Source organism: Mauremys mutica, chromosome 3, assembly GCF_020497125.1.
Source record: "Mauremys mutica isolate MM-2020 ecotype Southern chromosome 3, ASM2049712v1, whole genome shotgun sequence".
Classification (NCBI taxonomy): domain Eukaryota; kingdom Metazoa; phylum Chordata; order Testudines; family Geoemydidae; genus Mauremys; species Mauremys mutica.
The window spans coordinates 211353183-211364348 of NC_059074.1; the positions used below are offsets into that span (position 1 = coordinate 211353183).

The window sequence follows — 11166 nt, forward strand, 5'->3', positions numbered from 1 at the left end:
TTAGGGTTTAGGGTTGGGGTTAGGGTAGGGTTGGGGTTAGGGTAGGGTTTGGGTTTAGGGGTGAGGGTTTAGGGTTAGGATTTAGGGGTTGGGGTTAGGGTTTAGGGGTAGTGTTAGGGTGAGGGGTAGGGTCGGGTTTAGGGTTGGGGTCAGGGATAGGGTTGGGGTAGGGTTAGGGGCAGGGGTCGGGTGAGGGTTTAGGGTCGGGGTTAGGGGTTGGGGTAGGGGTGAGGGTTTAGGGGTTGGGGGTCAGGGTTAAGGGTTAAGGGTGAGGGGTAGGGTTTTAGGGTGAGGGGTCAGGGGTAGGGTTTAGGGTGGGGGTGAGGGGTGGGGGTTGGGGTCTGGGGTGGGGGTTGGGTTAGGGTCAGGGTCTAGGGTGAGGGTTTAGGGTCAGGGTCAGGGTCAGGGTTAGGTTTTGGTTAATGACGTGAACAATACCTGTCCAGAACCAAGTCTGCCTAGCTAATAACCGGTTCTTACTAGTTTCTTTCTTCTTTAGTACCAAGGGAAAATAAGTCACGTGCCAGAATCTACTGCCCTCATGTGATGGAAAGTGAAGGAGAGCGGTGACACTGCGAGTATTGTCGATGCCACGCAAAAGCTGTCCAACTGGGAGCGGAACAGCTGCCACTCTCAATGCGATAAGTGTCTGTTGTGGTGATTGCTCTGCTCACGGCCCTCCCTGCTCCTGGTAGGGACGCCACATTAGCTGGGGCTGGGTTTGTAAGAAAATGTTCTTGACTAGCTGTAGTTACGAAGGGCACAAGGTCCCCATTTTCAGAGGCTGCTCAATTCTCTGGCCAGGAGCGGCGAGTTCTCTGCAGCAGAAGGTTGGATCCAGGAGGATGACTGCAGGTGGTGAGTTGCTTGCCTTCCTCCTGTGTCTGTCTCTCTCTCTCTTTGTCCTTACCTTTCCTTGTGCCATCTCCCTTCATAGGACACAGGCAGGGTGCTAGGTGTGCATCCTCACAGGCTAGGTCTTGGGAGCCATGGAGAAGGAAGAGCAGAGAAAAATCATGAGGGGCAGTGGGTGCTGAGGTGGTGCGGTGACTCTGATTACTCATCTCTGTTCATCGAGTCGGGCTCAGGTAGATGAGAAGGGAGAGGAAGGCAGGGATGAGGGCAAGATTTCATGCATGAATAGAACTTTTTGTACTGATGGCTCATGCGTGGGTTTTGCAGGTGCACTTCCAGAGGAAGTGTCCAGGAGCCCCAGCCCGAGGAGAAGCTGGCAGAAGTGGATCTGATCAGCCTGAACATCCTTCTAAGCAGACATGAGCAGTCCTCAGCTTTCTGCCTCGCACATAACAACACTTCATGACTTTTAGCAGCACGGCTGAAGCTTAAGATAAATGCATGGTAGAGGCTGAGTACAGGCGGCTGCTTCACTTTAGGTGGGTTTGGTTTCTTATAAAAGTTTTCCTCCTTGTTCTGGGTGTGGGAGGAGAATTTCCCTATTTTGGGAGTAGTTGTGGGGTTACATCCAGGGGAAGAGACAATAGTCTCTTCTGCATAGTGACTCTGTTGGGTGCAGGTGAAACAGGCTGCTCAACATACAAACATGAGAAGGGCAGTACTTGGTCAGATCAAGGATCCATCTAGCCCAGTGTCCTGTCTTCTGACAGTGGCTAATGCCAGGTGCTTCAGAGGGAAGGAATGGAACAGGGAATCGAGATGTGATCCATCCTGTGTCGCCCATTCCCAGCTTCTGGCAAACAGAGGATAATGGCACCATCCCTGCCCATCCTGACCAATAGCCATTGATAGACTGATCCTCCGTGAATTTACCTAGTTCTTTTTTGAAACCTGTTATAGCCTTGGCTTTCACAGCGTTCTCTGGCCAGGAATTCCAGAAATTGAATGTGCGTTGTGTAATTTTTAATTGTATCTATAAAGGTGTAATGGGAGAAGAAGAACATACACAATATTGCAGATTCTGATGATAACTTTTGTTTTTCCCTCTTGTGTTGTGCTTAGTACCACAGACAAAGAAGTCAAGGGTAAGAGCCCACCCCTGTTATGAGATGGAAAGCGCACAAGAGCCGTGAGACAGCGAGCATTGTTGATGCCAGGATATGCAGATGCCGTCGAGCTGGAAGTGGAGCAGCCGTGACCATCAGTGAGGTAAGTGTCTGGTTTGGGGAGGACTCTGGTAACGGCCCACCTGCCTCCAGGCTGAGACTTGTCGTTAGCTGGGGCTCGGCTTGTAGGAAAAGGTTCCCGAGTAGCTGTGGTTAGGAGGGAGACAAGGTCCCCATTTCAGGGGCTGCTCATTTCTCTGTCCATAAATGGTGTGTCCTCTCTAGCAGTCAGGGCTGGCTCCAGGCACCAGCTTATCAAGCAGGTGCTTGGGGCGGCAACTCCTGAGCAGGGCGGCACTTTGAGGTATTCGGCGGCAATTCGGCGAAGGGTCCCTCACTAGGAGCGAAGGACCTCCCGCTGAATTGCCACACATCGCGATTGCGGCTTTTTTTTTTGTGGCTGTTTGTGGCGGCAAAACCTCTGGAGCCGGCCCTGCTAGCAGTAGGTTCAGTCCAAGGGGATGACTCCAGTTCCTTGCCTTCCTCCTGTGTTTTTTTTTTTTTTTTTCTTTCTCTTCTAATGTGTTGGCCAACACTCTCTCTCCCTGTGTGTGTGTCTCTCTCTCTGTCCTTGCCTCTCCTTGTTCTGTTTCCCTTTATAGGACACGGGCAGTGGTGCTAGCTGTGCATCCCCGCAGGCTAGGTCTCGGGAGCCATGAAGAAGTAGGAGGGGATGAAAATCATGCTGGACAGTGGGTGCGAGAGTGGAGCGGTGACTCAGTGTTTACTCGGTCTGTATTCATTGAGTGGATTTCACGCACCAATAGAGCTGTATTGTAGTGATGTCTCATGCTTGGCTTTTGCAGCTGCACTTCTAGAGGAATCATGGAGGAGCAGCAGCCGAAGGAGAAGGTGGCAGACGTGTACCTGAGCAGCTTGGACATTCTTCTAAGCAGAGATTAACAGTCCTCAGCTTTCTACCTTGCACATAACTGGCTGTGAGTAAGCGATACTGTATTCAAAGCACTGAACTCCTCACTTAAAATCGCCCCGGTTAACGTTGTTACGTTGCTGATCAATTAGGGAACATGCTCGTTTAACATTGCGCAATGCTCCCTTATAACGTTGCTTGGCAGCTGCCTGGTTTATCCAGTCCTTGCAGGAAGAGCAGCCCGTTTCAGCTAGCTGGTGGGGGCTTGGAACCAGGGTGGACCGGCAGCCCCCCATCAGCTCCCCGCCTCCCTAAGTTTCCTGTGCGGCAGCCACCCAGCAGGCTATCAATTGCCGGCAGTTCCTCCCCCCACTGCCATGTGCTGCTCCTGCCCTCTGCCTTGGAGCTGCTCCCCGGAGCCTCCTGCTTGCTGTGCAGGGGAGAGGGGAAAGGGGGGCTAATGTCAGGGTGTCCCCCTGCCCCTACTCCTGCCCCCCACTTACCCCTTCTCCATCTAGAGCAGGGTGGGGACAGGACAGGGCTCAGGGTGGAGAGAGTCTGCTGCCTGCAGCTGCTGTCTCAACTTCCTGACCTACTTAAAAAGGCAATGTCCTTAAAGTGGTGTCAGCGCACTTGAAGGGGCAATGTGCATCTCTCGCTCTCTTTCCCCCCCCCACACACAGGGTGTGTCTCTGTCTCTCTCTGCCATGCTGTCTGCCCTCCCTCCCTCCATTCGTGCTGCCTTGTAGATTGTGAGGTTACATTAACAACAATGCGTTAACCCTTGAGGGCTCAGCTGAGTGCTAGTTCATCATTTAGCAGTAAGGCATTCCCTGGGAAATATCCCACCCTCTGACTGCACCACCTCAACCAAGCTTCACAATCCTCATTACTGGTTACAGTATTAAATTGTTTGTTTAAAACTGATACTTTTAATTCCTCATCTTTACTTGCTCTAGTATTGTTCACAGGCCGTGTGCTTCCCTGTTGGGTACAGGACTCTGTGATATTAAGGCTGGAGAGTGGCCAGAGTCTGCTGTTCAGAGTGACTGTCGGATGCTGTTGCAAGGGCTGCTTTTTGGCTGAAATGCTAAAGGTGTCATGGGAAGAGTGTTGAGGGCAGAGCGCCGTCAAGTGGGAGAGGTGAAAAGAAGAGCTAAAGCGACGTTGCCCACTTAGATGGTAACTTATTTTTTCCCCTTGTGCTGGCTTTAGTACCAAGGGAAAAGAAATCAGGCGTCAGAGTCTACTCCCTTCATACGCTGGAAAGTGAGCAAAAGTGATCGGACTGCGAGAACTATTGATGCTACGGAAAAGCCGTCCAACTGGGAGTGGAACAGCTGCTACTCTCAATGATAAGTGTCTGTTTTGGTGATTGCTCTGCTCATGGCCCCCTTGCTTCTGGTAGCGATGCTCTGTTAGCTGGGGCTGGGTTTGTAAGAAAAGGTTCCCGACTAGTAGTTATGAGGGAGACAAGGTCCCCGTTTTCAGGGGCTGCTCAGTTCTCTGGCAAGGAGCAGTGTGTCCTCTGCAGCAGAAGGTTAGATCCAGGAGAATGGCTGCAGGTGGAGAGTTGCTTGCCTTCCTCCTGTGTCTCTCTCTCTCTCTCTGTCTCTCTCTGTTCTCTAGTATGTTGGCCAACACACACCCTCTCTCTATCCTTGCCTTTCCTTATGCTGTCTCCCTTCTTAGGACATGGGCAGGTGTGCTAGGTGTGCATCCCCACAGGTTAGGTCTTGGAAGCCCTGGAGTAGTAGGAGGGGACGAAAACCATGTTGGGCAGTAGGCGCTAAAGTGGAGGGGTGACTGTTGGTGTTAACTCGGTCTCTGTTCGTCGAGTGGGGCCGATGTAGATGGGATGGAAGAGGGAGGCAGGGATGAGCCCAAGATTTCAAGCACCAATAGAGCTGTGTGTAGTTATGGCGCATGCTTGGCTTTTGCAGCTGCGCTTGCAGAGGAATTGTCCAGGAGCCACAGCCCAAGGAGAAACTGGCAGAAGTGGATCTGAGCAGCCTGGACATCCTTCTAAGGAGACATGAATATTCCTCATCTTTCTGCCTTTTGCATAACTGCCTGTGAGTAAGAGGTGAGCGCTTTCAATTCCTCACCTCATCTCGCTGTAGTTTTCTTCACAAGCCATGTGCTTCCTCGTTTGCTACCAGACTCTGGGATTAAGGCTGGGGAAGCGACAAGAATATCCTGAACAAAGTGACTATTTTGGGACCAAGTGTACTTAGATTTCCAGAAAGCCTTTGATAGATTCTTATGTAAATAAAGTTATAATTGGAAAAAAGTGAAGATCCTTTCATGGATTGAGAACTGCTTAAAAGACAGGGAACAAAGGATAGGAATTAATGGTAAATTTTCAGAATGGAGAGAGGTAACTAGTTGTGTTCCCCAAGGGTCAATGCTAGGACCGATCCTATTCAATTTATTCGTAAATAATCTGGAGAAAGGTGAGGTGGCAAAGATTGCAGATGATACTAAACTGCTCAAGATAGTTTATGGGAACTTTTTGAAGTTCTTCAGTGTTCATTGGATTTAACTAAGTGATTGGGCAACACAATGGCAAATGAAATTTCATGTGGATAAATGTGAAGTAATGCACATTGGAAAAAACAACCCCAACTATACATACAATATGATGGGGGCTAATTTAGCTACAACTAATCAGGAAAGATCTTAGGGTCATCGTGGATAGTTTTCCGAAGATGTCCATACAGTGTGCAGCGGCAGTCAAAAAAGCAAACAGGATGTTTGGAATCATTAAAAGAGGAATAGAGAATAAGGCAGAGAATATCTTACTGTCCTTATATAAATCCATGGTACTCCCACATCTTGAATACTGGGTACAGATGTGGTCTCCTCATCTCAAAAAAGATATACTGGCATTAGAAAAGGTTCAGAGAAGGGCAACTAAAATGATTAGGGGTTCAGAATGGATCCCATATGAGGAGAGATTAAAGAGGCTAGGACTTTGCAGTTTGGAAAAGAGGAGATTAAGGGGGCATATGATAGAGGTATATAAAATCACGAGAGGTGTGGAAAAAGTGAATAAGGAAAAATATATTTACTTCCTATAATATAAGAACTAGGGGCCACCAAATGAATGTAATGGGCAGCAGGTTTAAAATAAATACAAGGAAGTTCTTCTTCATGCAGCGCACAGTCAACCTGTGGAACTCCTTGCCTGAGGAGGTTGTGAAGGCCAGGACTATAACAGGGTTTAAAAGAGAACTGGATAAATTCATAGAGGTTACGTCCATTAAAGGCTATTAGCCAGGATGGGTAAGGAATGATGTGCCTAGCCTCTGTTTGTCAGAGGGTGGAGATGGATGGCAGGAGAGAGATCACTTGATCATTACTCATTGGGTTAATTCCCTCTGGGGCACCTGGCAATGGTCAGGATACTGGGCTTGATGGATCTTTGGTCTGAGCCAGTTTGGCCATTCTTATGTTTTTATGGGTGCCTTTACAATGGGTGCCTTCCAGTTGCAATTGTAAAGTAGTAAAGGGAGATGGGTTGAGGGTGGAGGGCTGGGATATGGGAGACGTGAAATGAAGAGACTATGTGACCTTGCAGTTGGAAATGCTAATTTTTTTTGTTTCTCTCCCTCTGCTGAGATTAGTACCAAGGAAAAAGAAGTCACGGTCAGAGTCTACTGTCCTCAGGCGATGGAAAGTGAGCGAGAGCGACGAGACCACGAGCATTGTCAAAATCAAGCATTAGGCATGCATCTGGGAGCGGAGCAGCTACTGCTGTCAGTGAGATAAGTGTCTGTTCTGGTGAGAGCTCTGCTCACGGCCCACCTGGCTCCAGGTAGGGACGTCCTGTAAGTTGGGCCTGGGTTTGTAACAAAATGTTCATGGCTAGCTGTGGTTATGAGGGAGACTGGGTCCCCATTTTCAGGGTCTGCTCATTTCTCTGCTGACAAGCGATGTGTCCTCTGCAGAAAAGGTAGGTTCCAGGTGGCGAGTTGCTTGCCTTCCTCCCGTGTTTCTCTCTCTCTCTTCTCTAGTGTTGGCCAACACACTCTGTCAGTCTGTCCTTGCCTCTTTTTCTGCTGTTTCACTTCATTGCACACAGGCAGGTGAGTTAGCTGTGTATCCCCAGAGGCCAGGTCTCGGGAAGCATGGCGAAGTAGGAGAGGACGAAAATAATGCAGGGAAGTGGGTGTGAGAGTGAGGCAGGTACTGGAAGGTCTTGTGCACCTGTAGTGTTTTTGGCAGTGATGGCTCTTCCATAGGTGGTTTGCTGTTCTTGCAGAGGGCAGCGGAGCATCTGCAGGAAGCGGACCTGCACAATCTAGCTGTTTTGCTTTGCAGTGGAGCCGAGGAGCGCTCTTGTAATGTTGGAGGAGCAGGTGCGTGTTTTTGTGAAATGATATTTCTCTATCCAATATCTGCAGAGTGAGGTGCCTCATGGAGAGCAGAGAGATGCTTCTCCTATCCATGGGATGGGTCCTGGGGAAGGTCCAGCTCTGCCTGTGGCTGGCAGTGGTCTGGGATTGTCCCTTTCCTGGAGGGCTGTAGCTCCTTAGGAGTGGTGAGTATTTTAGGCCCTGGGTAAGCTGAAAAAGAATAAAGGAGGGAGCAGCAGCCAGTGACGTGTGTCTCCGTTGTTCTTCGATGCACAAGTGGTGACCTAGCTTACAAGTGTTCTCTCTCTCTTCAGTCATACTGAGATTGGTCAGATGAGAGATCGGCCAACCTGTGGCAGAGACCAAGGAAGGAACAGCCACCCAGAGCCCATCCCTAGGGATGGAAGCCGGACAATGATCTGCAGAGTAAGAGCAAATGGAAACTTGCTGAAGTTCAGTATTGAGGGAGGGCTACAAATACTCTTGTCAGTGGAGAGAATTTGTGAGTATGGGGAGGGCCCCTGAGGAAAGGCCTCAGCATCTCACGGGGGCACGATAAGCTCGGGGGAATCCTTTGTGCCCTCTCAAGGAATTGTCAGGTGCTATGGAGTCTTCCCAAAGTGCGATAACTCTTTGTGGAGAGCCAGGAAGGTGACTACAGGTGCTGAGTTTGCCTCCTTCCTGTATGTGTATCTCTGCTCTCATAGTTGGCCAACATGTGCGCGCTCTCTCTTTCTGTCTCTCCTTGCATAGAACATGGGCAATGGTGGATGCTCATAGTCTAGGGCTGCAGAGCCTGCATCCCACTGGGGCATTGGGAGGGGGAAGAGAAGCATGATGGGTACTAGATCCTCCATTGGTAGTGGTGGGGGTGAGTGTAGGAGTTGACTCTGACTCTGTTCATCAAGTGGGGCTGATGTACGGTGGGTGGGAGAGGGAGGGCGGCATCTCACACACCAATAGAACTTGGGGCAGTGACGGCCCCTGTGATGGGTTGGATCACAGACACCCCCCTGGGAGCTGCCAACTGATGTGCCAAGTCTACCTCTGCCCCTGCTTTCCCTGCTAGCTCAGGACTCTAGCACCCTCTCTTGCTGAGCCAGATACTCCCATCTGCTCCAACATAGACCCAGGGTCTGAATTACTTGCCCCAAAGCTGCAGGTTTACCTGAAAACAGCTCACAGAAGTGTGCTTCTCTTTAGCACTCAGATGTACAAACACAAATAAGTCCGTTTTACCCTGCATAAAGCTTATACGGAGTAAACTCATAAATTGTTCATCCTCTATAACACTGATAGAGAGAGATGCACAGCTGTTTGCCCCCCCTCCAGATTAACTCTGGGTTAATTAATAAGTAAAAAGTGATTTTATCAATACGGAAAGTAGGATTTAAGTGGTTCCAAATAGTAACAGACAGAACAAAGTGAGTCACCAAGCGAATTAAAAAGCACAAATCTATGTCTAATCAAACTGAACACAGATAATCTCACCCTCAGAGATGCTTCAGTAAGTTTTTTCCTCAAACTGGACCCCATCCAGGCTTGGGCACAATTCTTTCCCTGGTATAGCTCTTGTTCCAGCTCAGGTGGTAGCTAGGGGATTCTTCATGACTCCATAGAGCTATAAAGGTGTAATGGGAGATGGGAGAACAACCACCTACACAACACTGCTGATTCCGATGATAACTTCTGTTTTTCCCTCTTCTGTTGTGCTTAGTACCACGGAGAAAGAAGTGAAGGGTAAGAGCCCACCCCCGTTGTGAGATGGAAAACACCAAGAGCCGTGAGACCACAAGCGTTGTCGATGCCAGGCTATGGCGATGCCGTCGATCTGGGAGTGGAGCAGCCGTCACCATCAGTGAGATAAGTGTCTGGTTTGGGGAGGACTCCGGTAACGGCCCACCTGCCTCCAGGCTGAGACTTGTCATTAGCTGGGACTCGGTTTGTAGGAAAAGATTCCTGACCTGCTGTGGTTACGAGGGAGACAAGGTCCCCATTTTCAGGGGCTGGTCTTTTCTCTGTCCACAAACAGTGTGTCCTACGCAGCAGAAGGTTGGATCGAGGAGGATGACTCCAGCTGTTGAGTTTCTTGACTCCATCCCACATTTTTCTCTCTCTCTCCTCTAATGTGTTGGCCAACACACACTGTCTCTCTCTCTTTTTCTCTGTCCTTGCCTCTCCTTGTGCTGTCTCCCTTCGTAGGACACGGGCAGGTGTGTTAGGTGTGCATCCCCACAGGCTAGGTCTTGTGAGCTATGAACAAGTAGGAGACCGAAATGATGCAGGGCAGTGGGCGCTAGAGTGGAGCGGTGACTGTGGGTGTTGACTGAGTCTCTGCTCTAGTGGGGCTGATGTGGATGGGATGGGAGAGGGAGGCAGGGATGAGGGCAAGATTTCACGCATCAATTGTATTTTGTGTAGCGATGGCTCTTGCTTGGCTTATTTGCTGCACTTGCAGAGAAATCATCGGGGAGCAGCAGCAGGAGGAGAAACTAGCAGACGTGGACCTGAGCAGCCTGGACATCCTTCTAAGCACAGATTAACAGTCCTCAGCTTTCTGCCTTCCACGTAACTGGCTGTGAGTAAGTGGTCAATGCTTAGAATTCCTCATCTGTACTCGCTGTAGTTTACTTCACAGGCCTTGTGCTTCCTCGCTGGGTACAGGACACTGTGGTATTAAGGCTGGGGAAGGGACAAGAGTCTCCTGAGCAAAGTGACTATTTTGGGTGCAGTTACAATGGATCCCTTCTAGTTGCAGATGTAAAGTAGTAATAGGAGATGGTTTGATGGCGGAGCCGTGGGATATGGGAGATGAAGAGACTACGTGACATTGCCGATGGAGATGCTAATTTGTTTGTTTTTTCTCTCCTCTGCTAGGTTTAGTACCAAGGAAAAATAAGTCACATGTCAGAGTCTACTGCCCTCATGCAATGGAAAGTGAGTGAGAGCAGCGAGCCTGTGAGCATTGTTCATGCCAGGCAAGAGCCGTTCATTTGGGAGCCAAGCAGATGCCACTGTCAGTGAGATAAGTGTCTGTTTTGCTGAGGGTACTGTGAACAGCCCATCTGACTCCAGGTACAGACACCCTGTTAGCTGGGGCTGGTTTGTCAGAGTTTCCTGACTAGCTGGGGATACAAGGGAGACAAGGTCCCCATTTTCAGGGGCTTGTCATTGCTCTGTTCACAAGCAGTGTGTCCTCCGCAGGAGAAGGTTGGCTCCAGGAGGATGACTCCAGATGGTGAGTTACTTGCCTTTCTCCTGTGTTTCTCTCTCTCCTCTCTAGTGTGTTGGCCAACACTCTCTTTCTCTCTCTGTCTCTGTCCTTGCCTCTCGTTGTGCCGTCTCCCTTCATAGAACAGGGGCAGGAGTGCTAGGTGTGCATCCCCACAGGCTTGGTCTCGGGAGCTATGAACAAGTAGGAGGGGATGAAAATCATGCAGGATAGTGGGCGCTAGAGTGAAGCAGTGTCTGTGGATGTTGACTCAGTCTCTGTTCATTGAGTCCGGCGGATATAGATGGAATGGGAGAGGGAGGCAGGGATGAGGACATTCATAGAGCTCTGTGTAATGATGGTCCTTGCTTGGCTTTATTAGTTTGCAGAGGAATCATCCAGGAGCCCTCGCCGGAGGAGAATATGCAGAAGTGGATCTGAGAAGCCTGGACATCCTTCTAAGGAGACATGAATAGTCCTCGGGTTTCTGCATAACTGGCTGTTCCTCATCTGTACTTGCTGTAGTTTCCTTCATAGGCCGTGTGCTTCCTCCTTGGGTACGGGGCTCTGTGGCTGGGGAGGAGCCAGAATCTGCTCTGCAGAGCGACTATGTTGGGTGCTATTAAGAGGGCCAATGCAGAG

General features: G+C 49.8%; 3 long non-coding RNA genes across 5 annotated transcripts; all 3 read left to right on the forward strand.

Moving 5' to 3' along the window:
• Positions 1-406: 406 nt before the first annotated feature.
• Positions 407-2944, forward strand: LOC123366457. 3 transcript variants are annotated; one of them, XR_006578079.1, is made up of 5 exons: positions 407-858; positions 938-1088; positions 1183-1394; positions 1978-2124; positions 2888-2944. It is a non-coding gene; the product is annotated as an uncharacterized LOC123366457 (long non-coding RNA). The 3 variants fall into 3 exon arrangements; XR_006578081.1 differs by lacking the exon at positions 2888-2944 and adding an exon at positions 2684-2772; XR_006578080.1 differs by lacking the exon at positions 938-1088.
• Positions 2945-6589: 3645 nt separating this feature from the next.
• Positions 6590-9380, forward strand: LOC123366456. The gene is made up of 3 exons (XR_006578078.1): positions 6590-7316; positions 7628-7739; positions 9031-9380. It is a non-coding gene; the product is annotated as an uncharacterized LOC123366456 (long non-coding RNA).
• A 210-nt stretch (positions 9381-9590) lies between these two features.
• On the forward strand, positions 9591-10930 carry LOC123366458. Its single transcript, XR_006578082.1, has 3 exons — positions 9591-9895; positions 10191-10551; positions 10907-10930. It is a non-coding gene; the product is annotated as an uncharacterized LOC123366458 (long non-coding RNA).
• The last annotated feature ends 236 nt before the right edge of the window (positions 10931-11166 follow it).